This window comes from Anomaloglossus baeobatrachus, chromosome 6 (genome assembly GCF_048569485.1).
Source record: "Anomaloglossus baeobatrachus isolate aAnoBae1 chromosome 6, aAnoBae1.hap1, whole genome shotgun sequence".
Classification (NCBI taxonomy): Eukaryota; Metazoa; Chordata; class Amphibia; order Anura; family Aromobatidae; genus Anomaloglossus; species Anomaloglossus baeobatrachus.
In genome coordinates, this window is record NC_134358.1 from 468798988 (window position 1) to 468816035 (window position 17048).

Sequence of the window (17048 nt, forward strand, 5' to 3'; positions counted from 1 at the left end):
AGTAAGATGCCTAAGTCTTTTTCCATGTCTAATTTCCCCAGCAGTTTCCCATTTAGTAAGTAATCGTAGCATCTGTTTCTCCTTCCCATGTGCATAACCTTACACTTATCTGTGTTAAACCTCATTTGCCATTTTTCAGCCCAATTCTCCAATTTACTCAAATCCATCTGTAGTTGCAAACTGTCCTCCTTTGTGTTAACTACCTTACATAGTTTTGTATCATCTGCAAATACTGATATTTTACTCTGTAAACCATCCACCAGATCATTAATAAATATATTAAATAGTAGGGGGCCCAATACAGACCCCTGTGGCACCCCACTAGTAACCCTGGCCCAATCTGAGTATGCACCATTAACCCCTTCACGACCGCGGGCCGTAAAATTACGTCCTATTTTAACGTGACTTAACGACCAGGGACGTAATTTTACGGCCTAAACTTCATTTGATTGCCGTGGCCATAGCAACGGCTTTCAAATGATGTCCCCTGCTGTTTCTTACAGCAGGGGACCTTTGCTTGACCCCAGGGGGGGTGGCATCGCCACCCCCTATCGACGATCGATGTGATTGGCTGTTCAAATCTGAACCGCCAACCACATCGATCGCACTAATTTCGGCAAAAATAATGCCCGAATTAGTGCGATCCTGTGAGATCCAGCTATGAGATGCCGCAGCTGCTGCAGCATATCATAGGTGGACCTCAAACATGCCGCCCCCAGCCCCTGCAGCACTGATTGGAGCGATCGTGCTATGACGCGCAATCGCTCCAATCAGTGTGCAGTGGGGCGGTCTGATCTGCCGGTGGCCGCCCTCCCCAGGCCTGTGCTGGCCTGCGAGCCCTCCCCCAACATGGCTGCAGCGTGGAGTGGCTGGTACTTTTGGTACCACGCCACCGCTGCTGCTGCCGCCGCCGCCTCTGATGTCTCCGCCGCTGCAGCTCTAATGGTAAGTATTCCGCTCCCTGCGCGCTCCCGTGAAGGCCCCTGCGCGCTCCCGTGAAGGCCCCTGCGCGCTCCCGTGAAGGCCCCTGCCCGTGCCCCCCCCCGATCTGCCCCCCTACGCCCCGATCTGCCCCCCTACGCCCCGATCTGCCCCCCCGGCATCCCGATCTGCTACCACCGCTGCTGCTGCAAAGTGAGTACTGTGCTCACTTTGCAGCCCGTGCGCGCTCCCGTGGTGCCCCTGCGCGCTGCCGTGATAGCCCCTGCCGTGCCCCCCCCGCGATCTGCTCCCCCCAACCACCCCCCCCCCCCCCCCGACATCCCGATCCGCTCCCCCTGCGATCTGACTGCCTCCCCCATTATTTCTATTCTGCTTCTGCAGCTCCCTCTCCGGTCTCCCCCTCTGCTCTCCCCCCCTCTCCCTCTGCTCTCCCCCCCTCCCCCTCTGCTCTCCCCCTCTGCTCTCCCCCCTCCCCCTCTGCTCTCACCCCCCCCTCTCCCCCTCTGCTCTCCCCCGACGTCCTCTTACCTGTCTTCACCAGCCTGATCACATCTGCGTCCATCGCTGGGTCCTTCCTGGGCATTCTGCTGATCTGCCTGCTGCTCCTGTAAAGCTGTCCATCTCTCTGCCATCTATTCCTCTGCAGCTCTTCTGGTCAGTGATCCTCCTGCTAGTCCTCTGGGTACTGTGAGTATAACTTTTTTTTTTTTTTTCCGTATCCCCTGTCCATTTTTACACCTCATCCGTCCGTGCGTCCCGCCAAGCGCTGATCAGGGATGCAGATAACGGATCGGCATCCCTGCTCAATTTTTGGCGTGACTTTTTTTTCCGTATCCCCGACGCTTTTTGTATCGCATCCGTCCGTGCGTCCCGCCAAGCGCTGATCAGGGATGCAGATAACGGATCGGCATCCATGGTCAATTTTTGGCGTGACTTTTTTTTCCGTATTCACGACGCTTTTTGTATCGCATCCGTCCGTGCGTCCCGCCGAGCGCTGATCAGGGATGCAGATAACGGATCGGCATCCCTGCTCAATTTTTGGCGTGACTTTTTTCCGTATTTGCGACGCTTTTTGTATCGCATCCGTCCGTGCGTCCCGCCAAGCGCTGATCAGGGATGCACATAACGTATCTGCATCCATGGTCAATTTTTGGCGTGACTTTTTTTTTTTACGTATCCCCGACGCTTTTTTTTATCGCATCCGACCGTGCGTCCTGCAGCGGCCGATCAGTGCACTGCGTTTGAAAAGTCAAATGGCGCTCCTTCTCTTCTGAGCCCCGCCATGCGCTCAAACAATTACTTTCCACCACATATGAGGTATCTGCGTACTCAGGAGAAATTGCACAATACATTTTATGGTGCATTTTTTCCTGTTACCCTTGTGAAAAAAAAAGCTACCTAGTTGAAGCAACCATTTTGTGGTAAAAAAAAAAAAAAATTCTTTTCACGGCTCAACGCTATAAACTTCTGTGAAGCCCCCAGGTGTTCAAAGTGCTCACCAAACATCTAGAAAAAATATTTGAGGGCTCTAGTTTCCAAAATGGTGTCACTTGTGGGGGAGCTCCACTGTTTAGGCACCATAGGGGGTCTCCAAACGTGACATGGCGTCCGCTAATGATTCCAACCAATTTTGCTGTCAAATGGCGCTCCTTCTCTTCTTAGCCCCGCCATGCGCCCAAACAATTACTTTCCACCACATATGAGGTATCTGCGTACTCAGGAGAAAATGCACAATACATTTTATGGTGCATTTTTTCCTGATAGCCTTGTGAAAAAAAAAGCTACCTAGTTGAAGCAACCGTTTTGTGGTAAAAAATTTTTTTTTTCTTTTCACGGCTCAACGCTATAAACTTCTGTGAAGCCCCCAGGTGTTCAAAGTGCTCACCAAACATCTAGAAAAATTATTTGAGGGCTCTAGTTTCCAAAATGGTGTCACTTGTGGGGGAGCTCCACTGTTTAGGCACCATAGGGGGTCTCCAAACGTGACATGGTGTCCGCTAATGATTCCAACCAATTTTGCTGTCAAATGGCGCTCCTTCTCTTCTGAGCCCCGCCATGCGCCCAAACAATTACTTTCCACCACATATGAGGTATCTGCGTACTCAGGAGAAAATGCACAATACATTTTATGGTGCATTTTTTCCTGTTACCCTTGTGAAAAAAAAAGCTACCTAGTTGAAGCAACCGTTTTGTGGTAAAAAAAATTTTTTTTCTTTTCACGGCTCAACGCTATAAACTTTTGTGAAGCCCCCAGGGGTTCAAAGTGCTCACCAAACATCTAGAAAAATTATTTGAGGCCTCTAGTTTCCAAAATGGGGTCACTTGTGGGGGAGCTCCATTGTTTAGGCACCTCAGGGGGTCTTCAAACCCGACATGGCGTCCGCTAACAGGTGCAGCTAATTTTGCACTCAAAAATTCAAATGGCGCTCCTTGCCTTCCGAGCACTGCTGTGTGTCCAAACATTTGATTTCCACCACATATGAGGTATCTGCGTACTCAGGAGAAAATGCACAATACATTTTATGGTGCATTTTTTCCTGTTACCCTTGTGAAAAAAAAAGCTACCTAGTTGAAGCAACCGTTTTGTGGTAAAAAAAAATTTTTTTCTTTTCACGGCTCAACGCTATAAACTTTTGTGAAGCCCCCAGGGGTTCAAAGTGCTCACCAAACATCTAGAAAAATTATTTGAGGCCTCTAGTTTCCAAAATGGGGTCACTTGTGGGGGAGCTCCATTGTTTAGGCACCTCAGGGGGTCTTCAAACCCGACATGGCGTCCGCTAACAGGTGCAGCTAATTTTGCACTCAAAAATTCAAATGGCGCTCCTTGCCTTCCGAGCACTGCTGTGTGTCCAAACATTTGATTTCCACCACATATGAGGTATCTGCGTACTCAGGAGAAAATGCACAATACATTTTATGGTGCATTTTTTCCTGTTACCCTTGTGAAAAAAAAAGCTACCTAGTTGAAGCAACCGTTTTGTGGTAAAAAATTTTTTTTTTCTTTTCACGGCTCAACGCTATAAACTTTTGTGAAGCCCCCAGGGGTTCAAAGTGCTCACCAAACATCTAGAAAAATTATTTGAGGCCTCTAGTTTCCAAAATGGGGTCACTTATGGGGGAGCTCCATTGTTTAGGCACCTCAGGGGGTCTTCAAACCCGACATGGCGTCCGCTAATGAGTGCAGCTAATTTTGCGTTCAAAAATTCAAATGGCGCTCCTTCCCTTCCGAGCTCTGCCGTGCGCCCAAACAATTGATTTTTACCACATATGGGGTATCAGCGTACTCAGGAGAACATGCACAATAAATTGTATTGTGTACTTTCTCTTTTCTCCCTTGTAAAAATGAAAATTTTATGGCTAAAGTAACATTTTTGTGTTAAAAAGTAAAATTTTCATTTTTTCCTTCCACATTGCTTTGGTTCCTGTGAAGCACCTAAAGGGTTAATAATCTTATTGGATGTGGTTTTGAGCAGTGTGAGGGGTGTAGTTTTTAGAATGGGGTCACTTTTGGGTATTTTCTGTCACCTCGGCCTCTCAAAGTCACTTCAAATGTGATGTGGTCCCTAAAAAAATTATTTTGTAAATTTTGTTGGAAAAATGAGAATTTGCTGATGACCTTTGACCCCTTCTAACTTCCTAACGGAAAAAAAATTTGTTTCGAAAATTGCGCTGATGTAAAGTAGACATGTGGGAAATGTTATTTAGTAACTATTTTGTGTGACATATCTCTCAGATTTATGGGCATAAATTTTCAAAGTTTGAAATTTGCGAAATTTTCAAAATTTTCGCCAAATTTCCTAAATTTTCACAAATAAACGCAAAAAATATCGGCCTAAATTTACCACTGACATGAAGTACAATATGTCACGAAAAAACAATGTCAGAATCGCCAGGATCCGTTGAAGCGTTCCAGAGTTATAACCTGTCAAAGTGACACTGGTCAGAATTGCAAAAAATGGCCCGGTCATTAGGGTGTTTTAGTGGCCGGGGGTGAAGGGGTTAATAACCACTCTTTGTTTTCTACCACTAAGCCAGCTACCTACCCATCTACACACATTTTCCCCGAGCCCAAGCTTTCTCATTTTACTTAGCAGTCTTTTATGTGGGACAGTGTCAAATGCTTTACCGAAGTTGAGATAAATGACATCCAATGATTCTCCTCGGTCCATGTGAGAGCTTACATCCTCATAGAAGCTGATCAGGTTAGTTTGACAGGAGCGATCCTTCATAAATCCATGTTGATATGGAGTTAAACAGTTATTAACATTGAGACATTCCATAATAGTATCCCTTAAAAACCCTTCAAACATTTTACCCACAACAGATGTTAAGCTTACCGGCCTATAGTTTCCAGGTTCCCTTTTGCACCCTTTTTTGAATATTGGTACTACATTTGCTAGCCGCCAATCCAGTGGAACAGACCCAGTTTCTATAGAGTCTTTAAATAAAAGGAATAGAGGCCTGTCTATCACATTACTTAACTCCCTTAATACCCGAGGGTGAATGCCATCAGGGCCTGGTGATTTGTCAATTTTAATGTTACTAAGTCGGTTCTGCACTTCTTCCTGGGTTAGGCAGGTCATACTTAATGGGGCATTTACATGATCACTCTGCATTTCCCCTAGCATATGCTTTTCCTGTGTGAACACAGTTGAGAAAAAAGTATTTAAAACATTTGCTTTTCCCACATCGCTTTCTATGATTTTACCCTCATTATTCTTTAAAGGGCCAACACCATCAATTTTAATCTTTTTTCTGTTTATATAATTAAAGAATAGTTTGGGATTTGCTTTGCTTTCCTTAGCAATGAGTCTCTCAGTTTCTACTTTTGCTAAATATATTTGTTTTTTACACATTTTATTTTTTTCTCTATATATTTTTAATGCTTCCTCACTGCCTTCTTGTTTTAGCTTTTTAAATGCCTTTTTCTTATTATTTATTGCCCCTTTTACATCCTTATTTAGCCACATTGGTTTTCTCCTGTTCCTAGCCCTTTTATTTCTGTATGGTATGGCTAGCTCGCAGTGGGTGTTTAATACCGATTTAAAAATGTCCCACTTATTTTCTGTGCTCCCATTTTTGAGGACAATGTCCCAATCAATTTGGCGAAGGTCTTCTCTAAGCTGATCAAACTTTGCTTTGCTGAAATTCAGCGTTTTTGTAACCCCCCTCCAAGGCACCTTACTAAAGGACAAGTGGAATTGTATTATATTGTGGTCACTATTCCCTAGGTGCCCATCCACTCGTACGTCTGTTATTCTATCTGGCCTGTTGCTTAAAATTAAGTCCAGAAGGGCTGCCCCTCTAGTTGGGCCCGGCACAAGTTGGGACAGATAATTATCCTTGGTTACTGATAGAAGCCGGTTTCCTTTCTGAGATACGCAGGTTTCAGTTTCCCAGTCTATATTGGGGTAGTTGAAGTCCCCCATAATAATCACCTCATTGTGATTTGCTGCTTTGTCTATTTGTTTCAATAATACATTTTCAGTGGTTTCTGTTATATTTGGTGGCTTATAACAAACCCCTATGAGGATTTTATTAGTTTTCCCTCCTTGTATCTCCACCCATAGAGACTCCACCTCTTCATTTCCCTCTTGAATATCTTCTCTTAGTCTGGGCTTTAAACTGGACTTTATATATAGACAGACTCCACCCCCTTTCCTTTTTTTACGATCCCTCCTAAACAATTCATATCCTTGCAGGTTAGCCGCCCAGTCATAACTATCATCTAACCAGGTCTCAGTTATTCCTACTATGTCGTATTTCTCCTCATACATTACCAGCTCCAATTCCTCCATCTTATTGGTCAGGCTTCTTGCATTGGTCAGCATGCAGGAAAGAAGTTTTGCTCCCCTTTTCTTAGCTTCCTTCTGATTACCCTGTCTTGGGTCCTCTTTACGGCATCTAGTATCCTTGATTAGTTTGTCCTTCTGTTGCATGTTCTTGTCTGCTGTTTTTTCTCCCATCCCCTCTTCTTCTAGTTTAAAGCCCTCCTGATGAGTGCCGGAATGATTCATCGTATATAAGCCAAGCAATGCCCCCCAAAACTACGATAGGATAAATTGAGAAGGCCTGCAGCCAAATGTGAAAGGATTTGAAAACCTTCCTCATAACCTCACTCTCACCTTTGGCTTCATGCCCACTCAAACACAATAAAGCCCTACCTTACGGTGACAAAGAAAACCCATCCATATATTCTCTGCTCCAAATCCTCTTTTGTCGCATTGCTCAGATGAAAACCTAAAGGCGAAGCCTGACAAGTTAATGCTTCCTCAAAGCATGTTTGAGGGATGCCCTTAAAGCTACCCTCATGTGCATCAGGCTGTACATGTGTGTGTATGGTGTCTACCCTACTTCCCCCCTGCATGAACTCAGCGCACACGCTGTAAATGAACTCCCTAACACTGTCCCTATTACCTACTCCAGTGTTAGTACCGAGGGAATAGGATAGCTCACCAGACTTGCAGGGACGATCACCAATCCTGTCGGTTGTCTCCAGCAGCTGGGGAGCGATGGCTGTGCCGGCCGCAGCGGTAGGCCCTGAAGTACATCCCGCCTCACCGCTCTCGCTCCCAAAGTCCTCCGAAGACCAGGCCTGTAGCGCCGCCGCTGCACTAGAGCTCTTTTGCAGCAGCGACGGCAAGCTACAGCCCAGACCGAAGTCCTCACCCGCCGGCGGCCTGAAGAACCCATCTTCTTCTGGAGCGGTGGAAGCCAGACATCAGACATCCTGGCCGGCGATCACCTCATGATGACGCGACAACCAGCCAGCCCGTGATGCCCAATTCTCGCGATACCACTGGGATTGACCACGAAGATCTCGCCCGACTGCCTCTTCCTTCACCGCGGGACTGGTCCAGCGATGCCGCCGCCGACGACTTCTTCCAAGCGCTGCTACTCTTCGCTCCAGCCGACTTCCGACCCGTTCTTCCTCCCGACGCCGGCGGTGAGTACACTTCTTTCCTTTTCCTCGACCACCGACCGAAACCTCCACCGGAGTCGCACCCGAACCTCCCCCCGCTCCATACCGCCCGACACTTCAGCGGTACCATCCCAAGGCAGGCTCTCATCGCCATCTTCCTCTCCAGCTCTCCTGAGAATTTGTTGCAGCAGTGACTTCATGACAAATCACTTGATCCTGTCAGCTGTGACTGACACAGCTGACTAAAACCCAGATATTTATACAAACTCCTTCTCACACAAAGTTGACAATAACCAATCAATATTTCATAAACACCCATGCAGTCAGCTGATTGGCTACATGCCAGCTGACTCACGTTACCAGGCAGAAAAATCCTCCTCATATTAACCAAAATAGGGTCCGTGCTATCATGACAATCCCAAAGCTACATGCCATGGGATTTTACATGAAAGTGAACATCAGCTGAGCGGCTCCTAATTTGCTGATATAACAATGACACGCGACCGCCAGGAGACACAACGCTAACATTGCAGAAAAGGCGTTGTCTGAGAAGTTTTTTTGAGTAAATTCTATTTGAGTAAAGAACATGTTTACAAGTTATAGGATAGGCAACATATGATATACAGTAGAATAACTCAAATCTTGGAGGTAATAAGTAATACAACACTTTTCTACTTGCATAATAATTCCTTTGATTACACACTTCAGGTCAGACCATCATCACCCATGAGAGATGTTTTTTTTATTTTATCTGGACACTTTAGCAGTTAAGAAGAGGTTTTACAGTAGTAGCTAGCCCCTTGAAGAAACATGTTGATGTCTTGAAAAATCTTTTAAAATTGTGAAGTCACAATTTAGGCAATAAGAAATACATGCAATACCATGACAGGTTATTAAACTTGGGGGTTATTTAGTTTGGAAAAACGAAGGTTTAGGGGGGATCTAATCACAATGTATAAATATATGAAGGGACAGTACAGAGACCTTTCCAAAGATCTCTTTACACCTAGGCCTGTGACTGGAACACGGGGGCATTCGCTACGTCTTGAGGAAAGAAGGTTTAATCATAATCACAGATGAGGATTCTTTACTGTACGAGCAGTGAGACTATGGAACTCTCTGCCGCATGATGTTGTAATGAGTGATTCACTACTAACATTTAAGCAGAGCCTGGATGCCTTTCTTGAAAAATTTAATATTACCAGTTATGTATATTAGATTTTATGACAGGGTGTTGATCCATTGAACTAGTCTGATTGCCGTATGTGGAGTCAGGAAGGAATTTTTTTTTCCCCATTGGAGCTTGTTTGACACATTGGGGTTTTTTTGCCTTCCTCTGGATCAACATGTTAGGCTACGGGTTGAACTAGATGGACTAAAGGGTACTTTACACACTGCGACATCGCTAGCGATCCCGTTAGCGATGTGAAATTCTAGATCGCAAGTGCGATCTTTCGAGAGCGCACATGTGTAAAATGACCTATGTGCGATCTCAAATAATCGCACTTGCGATCTAGAATTTCATATCGCTAATGAGATCGCTAGCGATGTCGCAGCATGTAAAGTACCCTTTAGAGCAGGGGTGGGCAATTAATTTTCCCATGGGGCCGCATGAGAAATTGGGATTGGTTTAGAGGGCCGGACTAATATAATTACCTCAGTTCTACCCAATATACTACATCACTACACCCCCTCCATATACTACACCTGTATTATACTACACTCCCTCCATATACCTGTAATATACTACACCCCCATATACACCTGTATTATACTACACCACTATATAATACACCTCCGATATACTACATCATTACACCCCTATATACTACACCTGTAATATACTACATCACTACACCCCATATACTACACCTGTAATATAGTACACCCCCATATAGTACACCTGTAATAACTACACCTCCATATAGCACACCTGTAATATACTACAACTCCATATAGTACACCTGTAATATACACCTCCATATAGCACACCTGTAATATACTACGCCTCCATATGGTACACCTGTAATATACTACATCACTATACCCCCATATACTACACCACTATACACACCTCCATTTAGCACACCTGTAATATACTACACCCCCATATGTCACACACCCTGCTCCCCATACAGCCTGCACCCCCATATCACACACACACTACACCCCATACAGCCTGCACCCCCATATCACACACCCTGCCCACATATCTCACCCTGCCTGTACCCCAACTTACCCCTCTCAAACACTCTGCACCCCTTCACATCCTTCTGTCAGTCTGCAGCCCTCATATGCCACTCACCCTGCAGCTCCATCTTCCCTCATATGCCACTCACCCTGCAGCTCCATCTTCCCTCATATGCCACTCACCCTGCAACTCCATCTTCCCACATATGCCACTCACCCTGCAGCTCCATCTTCCCTCATATGCCACTCACCCTGCAGCTCCAGCTTCCCTCATATGCCACTCACCCTGCAACTCCATCTGCCCTCATATGCCACTCACCCTGCAGCTCCATCTTTCCTCATATGCCACTCACCCTGCAGCTCCTTCTTTCCTCATATGCCACTCACCCTGCAGCTCCATCTTTCCTCATATGCCACTCACCCTGCAACTCCATCTTCCCTCATATGCCACTCACCCTGCAGCTCCATCTTTCCTCATATGCCACTCACCCTGCAGCTCCATCTTTCCTCATATGCCACTCACCCTGCAACTCCATCTTCCCTCATATGCCACTCACCCTGCAACTCCATCTTCCCACATATGCCACTCACCCTGCAGCTCCATCTTTCCTCATATGCCACTAACCCTGCAGCTCCATCTTTCCTCATATGCCACTCACCCTGCAGCTCCATCTTTCCTCATATGCCACTCACCCTGCAACTCCATCTTCCCTCATATGCCCCTCACCCTGCAGCTCCAGCTTCCCTCATATGCCACTCACCCTGCAGCTCCATCTTTCCTCATATGCCACTCACCCTGCAACTCCATCTTCCCTCATATGCCACTCACCCTGCAGCTCCATCTTTCCTCATATGCCACTCACCCTGCAACTCCATCTTCCCTCATATGCCACTCACCCTGCAGCTCCATCGTTCCTCATATGCCACTCACCCTGCAGCTCCATCTTTCCTCATTTGCCACTCACCCTGCAGCTCCAGCTTCCCTCATATGCCACTCACCCTGCAGCTCCAGCTTCCCTCATATGCCACTCACCCTGCAGCTCCAGCTTCCCTCATATGCCACTCACCCTGCAGCTCCAGCTTCCCTCATATGCCACTCACCCTGCAGCTCCAGCTTCCCACATATGCACTCACCCTGCAACTCCATCTTCCCTCATATGCCACTCACCATGCAGCTCCATCTTCCCTCATATGCCACTCACCCTGCAGCCCCCTTTCCCCTCATGTCCCCTCTTTTCTCATTACCAGTTATCATGTGTCCACATCTCCTTCAGCATTCAGCATCTCTTGCTTTGCTTTCTGCCCGGCATCCTGTTTCTCCTCCCACACAGTCACATGGGCGTGACATCATCGCAGGTCCTGCAAGATGAATTATTCCTCTGCTGTGCTGCTTCGTTCTTCTCCTGCCCGGCGGGAACTTTTGAAATGACACACGCAGCGCAGTACTGACAACGTCAGAGCGCGCGTGTGTCACTGACAATTAGTGCCGGCAGGGAACAGAGGAAAGACTCCTGCGTTCCGCTGCCTGCACTGACTGTGCGGCGGACCTGCACAGGATCTCTTCCTGCTCGGCACGCTGCAGCCCGGCTCCACTGCACCGGCTGAAGACGGGCGGGCCGGTCACAGAGAGCAGGCGGGCCGGATGTGGCCCGCGGGCCACCCCTTGCCCAGGTCTGCTTTAGAGTCTCCCTTCAACCTTAAAAACGATGAAACTATGAAACTATGTTTTAAGGTTTGTTAGCTTATGGGAATGTACTTTTAAATCACAAACTAAAGAGACAACTTTTGGAAAAGAAAAAAAATTTTCTTTACTGACAAATAATGGCAATAGCAAAAGCTTACATAAATGAATTATTCAAAATGAAATATTAAAGACGTTATCCACCACACTAACTCAGTTCATTTTTTATTCATCAATTGTGCTATTATGTGCGACTAAATGCATCCATACTCTTATTATAGATATATAAAGCTTTTATCATGCAGATAGCATCACTTGGTGTCTCCCAGCAGCAGTTCTGATGTTTACATCAATTTTTTCCCCTCCCCAGGCTTACTGTTTGCTAAAACTACAAGTCCCATCATGCACTGCTGTAGATTGTTTGCCAGCACTTAGCTTGCCTCCTTCCTTCTCCACACTGTGCTACTGAACATATTGGGAGATACCAAGTGTCAGAGCAGCCCAGGGTAGGTACCAGTCCATCTGGCAGTTGCCAGATGGCCAGTATAGCCCTGCCACTATGTTTGTTTTGCAAATTTCAGCACTTTTCAGCTGTCCATGTCAGTGACTGGATTACCTAAACCTTTTGTTTTTGAAATGCAGATCACAGCACTTTACTAGGTGTCAGCCCCTGCTGTTACTGCTGAAAGAATATGTCAGCTTAGCTTGTGAGGCAGAATTGTGATTCACTCCAAAACGTCCACACCCACCATCAGGACGACTTATTTTCATTTTGTCTGATTTCTGTGCTGGAAAAGTTATCAGACAAAACAGAGGTAGATTAAGAATCTGCATAACAATCCTGTACCATGTGAGCCTTGTTGAGATGCGTTTAAAGGAGGTATACATCTAATACAAGTATACTACAAAAGGTATAGTTTAGAAGAACTATGATATATGGCAAGGGGGTGAAAATGTAGTGAAACCCCCTTTAATGTTCAGTGCCTTTGAAGATGCTGTATGATCAGGACTGGTACTAGCATCGGCTGCCTTTTTGGTAGTCTACCACCTCACCCTGCATTGTGATTTCACTGGTCTAAGATAGAAATAAATTGTGTGCAGCCTAATAAAGCTCAGGCTGTAACCTTGGCATCTTACATGTATACAATTTACAAACACCATTGTCATCCAACATTAGCACTGAATGCTGCCTGTCACGTCACATTACGAACGATGCCAGTAACGTTTCACCAGAATTTGTATTCTGAGATTGTAAATATGTGTCACAACTAGGCTTGAGGTGGGAAAGTGGGAGGCATAATGTTCTAAATCCAGATAGAGATATTCTGGAATTATTTATGGCCATTGGACACCTCTGGCATGAAAAAAATCTTTTTATACATCTTAGCAGTTACCTTAGTTAAATATAGTTTTAGTTTGTATTTTTTATTTATTTTCAGACTCCCTGATGTGCAGTTTGCAACGTATTCCCGATTGCAGATTATCTCATGTGAACATGTCCCTCCCACTAGAACATGTAGATAAAACAATATGGAGAAAAGAAATCTGGGTTTAATGCTGTGCTAGAAACCACGTGAATACAGGAGTATGTGATTAAATTATTTTTCTTTATTTCTGCAGGTTAACGCATTTCAAAGATATCTATTGATACTGTTCTTTTGTCCTGATGAAGACGACGGATATGTCTTTGAAACGCGTCGACCTGCAGAAATAAAGAAAAAGGATTTCGTCACATACTTCTGGATTCATGTGGTTTCTAGCACAGCATTAAACTCGGAGTTCTTTTATCCATATCATTTTATCTCTCGCTTCGGTCTGCTGCTGACCACTTTTTGATATATGTGCATCAAGGAGTTGTGCCTGACACAACTTCAAGAGGTGAGTGTGCCTTTGGCACCATATTTGCGAAATCTTATACCTGGTAAGACCCTATGTGCGCTTTCTCTTCCACAGACAAATAATAGAACATGTAGGGCATGAGGTCTGTGTGTCCGGGAAGCAATTGTCTTCACCCACTCTTATGTACTAGCACAGCTTCATCCCTGTACTGATTTCTTCCACAGCCCATGAAGGATCTTTGCTACCTAATGCCAACAAACACTGAAGCCGAGGAGTGTGATTTCCCATACCTCATGCACAATCAGCCCTGGGAGATCTCCTTTTTCAACGCTTAATTGTAATCTTTATGATTTCTTCCTCCACATTACTCTGTGTGCTTTCCCAAGGAACCAGAGCTTGTGTGATCTGCTCTTACTGGATATTTTCTCAAGTGTCTCCACATTGATGTGTTGTGCATAACCTCCCTTTCCTCCCTGCTGGTATCTTTATATGGAACCTATCACATTAGTACATGTAATTTGCATGCAGATAAAGTAGTAATCTTCAGATAAATAGTATTTACAGTGCCTTGCGAAAGTATTCGGCCCCCTTGAATTTTTCAACCTTTTCCCACATTTCAGGCTTCAAACATATATATAAATATTTTAATGTTCTGGTGAAGAATCAACAACAAGTGGGACACAATTGTGAAGTTGAACGAAATTTATTGCTTATTTTAAATTTTTGTAAAAAATAATAAACTGAAAATTGGGGCGTGCAATATTATTTGGCCCCTTTACTTTCAGTGCAGCAAACGCACTCCAGAAGTTCATTGAGGATCTCTGAATGATCCAATGTTGTCCTAAATAACTGAAGATGATAAATATAAACCACCTGTGTCTAATCAAGTCTCTATATAAATGCACCTGCTCTGTGATAGTCTCAGTGTTCTGGTAAAAGCGCAGAGAGCATCATGCAGAAGAAGGAACACAACAGGCAGGTCCGGGATACTGTTGTGGAGAAGTTTAAAGCCGGATTTGGTTACAAAAAGATTTCCAAAACTTTAAACATCCCAAGAAGCACTGTGCAAGCGATCATATTGAAATGGAAGGAGTATCATACCACTGCAAATCTACCAAGACCCGGCTGTCCCTCAAAAATTTCATCTCACACAAGGAGAAGACTGATCAGAGATACAGCCAAGATCACTCTGGATGAACTACAGAGATCTACAGCTGAGGTGGGAGAGTCTGTCCATAGGACAATAATCAGCCATACACTGCACAAATCTGGCCTTTATGGAAGAGTGGAACGAAGGTGCTCTGGTCAGATGAAACAAAAATCGAACTTTTTGAGCACAATGCCATACGATATGTTTGGCGTAAAAGCAACACAGCTCATCACCCTGAACACACCATCCCCACTGTCAAACATGGTGGTGGCAGCATCATGGTTTGGGCCTGCTTTTCTTCAGCATGGACAGGGGAGATGGGTAAAATTGATGGGAAGATGGATGGAGCCAAATATAGGACCATGCTTGAAAAAAACCTGTTGGAGTCTGCAAAAGAATTGAGACTGGGACGGAGATTTGGCTTTCAATAAGACAATGATCCCAAACATAAAGCAAAATCTACAATGGAATGGTTCACAAATAAACATATCCAGGTGTTAGAATGGCCAAGACAAAGTCCAGACCTGAATCCAATTGAGAATCTGTAGAAAGAGCTGAAAACTGCTGTTCACAAACGCTCTCCATCCAACCTCACTCAGCTCGAGTTGTTTGCAAAGGAAGAATGGGCAAGAATTTCAGTCTCTCGATGTGCAAAACCGCTAGAGACATACCCCAAGCAACTTTAAGCTGTAATCGCAGCAAAAGGTGGCGCTACAAAGTATTAACTTAAAGGGGACGAATAATATTGCACGCCCCAATTTTCAGTTTATTATGTGAAAAAAGGTTGGAAAATTCAAAGGGGCCGAATACTTTCGCAAGGCAATGTAGATTATGTCTTGCAGTCTTACGAAAGCAGAGACTACAGGGAGAAAATGAAGTATTATTCTGCAGCTGCTCTTTTCCAGTCATTGGAGTAGTGCATTGTGCGGTTAAAGTCACAGCTCACTAAACAGCGAGTGCTGTAATTACTCACCACCACTTAGATTGACAGCCTCCTCTGCACACACATGCTGCACAGCAGGCTATCCATCAATGTGCAAGAGGAGCGATTACAACATGTCATTGAAAGCAAGCAGCTGAAGATAGTATAAAACTTCATATTCTTCCTCTAGCCACTGCTCCAATAAGCCTACCAAACATGATTCATGATTGAGCAGGAATACAGTGGAGCTGAGTGTCAATACAAACACCTCTTGCAGCTCTCCTCCCACAGCACTGTCAGCACTGCTGTACCTTCTCTTCCCACATTGATGGCCATGAGATGAAAACTGGAGGTGTTAAAAATGACACAGCTCTGCCATACTCTATACAGTAGATGCAGAAATCAGTGAATTATATGTATCAAAGAAGAAAGCCTTTTCTAAGTTTTTTTCCCCTTCATGATGCATCCTGCCTATGAATGGTCAACGTTATGTAAGGAAAAAGTACACACCACCAGAGATGAATCTCTGTTAATGCCCCCTTGGGCTTAGCATAAATGAAAATGTAAATTTTGCAAGCTAATATTGCTGCAGTGGAGAGGAGCAATTAAGAAAATAAAACAAATTATATTTAGCACTGCAGCCACTATTCCATATTTAACACTATAACTAGGGAAAAATCCTCTTTAACAACAGAGTTGAAAATTGGTCGCGAAGGGATCATGTGCTTAATGTGTGTCTGGTTCCCCTGTCCACCATACCCCACCTGTATATCCACACTCACATATAACACGCACTATGCACATGCATGTGCAGATACGTAGAAAATATGCACATGCTTATACATTACAGGCGCATTTTCACATTAATGAAGATAGAGGAGTCAGGGTCAGGATATGGGGCAGTTGCAGTGTCCCCCTTCCTCCATGCCACCCTGTGCAGCTGAACTGTCCGCCATTATCTAACACAGTGAAGGGAAAGGTAGAGTTGACACAACCACGAGCAGTGTGATCATGTAGCTGTTAGAAGCAGCAGGAAAACCATGGTTGAAGTTACACAGTCTCTAGAGCAGTAATAATGGTGTAAAATGTTGAATAAAGACTATTTAAAATGCTTAATTCTGCATTTAGCAAGCGGCAATAAAAACATTAATACAAAGGTTTACATAGTCATTACAAAAAAAAAAAAGACATCACGTTTTTACCATTAGCGCACACGCTCAGCTCCATTGATATATTTGACAAAACAATCACTGATCTCGGGGAGACCAGCCAGAGAAAACACTGCCGGCAGCCAACGAAGGCACTCAACACAGTGAAATCCTAGGTGCATTGCCCCCTGGCAAGTATGCAAATCAGTGGTGCAATGTACCTAGGATTTCACTGTGTTGAGCACCCTCGCTGG

The 17048-nt window shown here is 44.9% G+C and overlaps 1 protein-coding gene across 2 annotated transcripts in view; it reads right to left on the reverse strand.

Moving 5' to 3' along the window:
• The window catches only part of CHN2 (chimerin 2), a 519880-nt gene that overhangs the window by 274079 nt on the left and 228753 nt on the right, over window positions 1-17048 (reverse strand). The window lies entirely within an intron of this gene.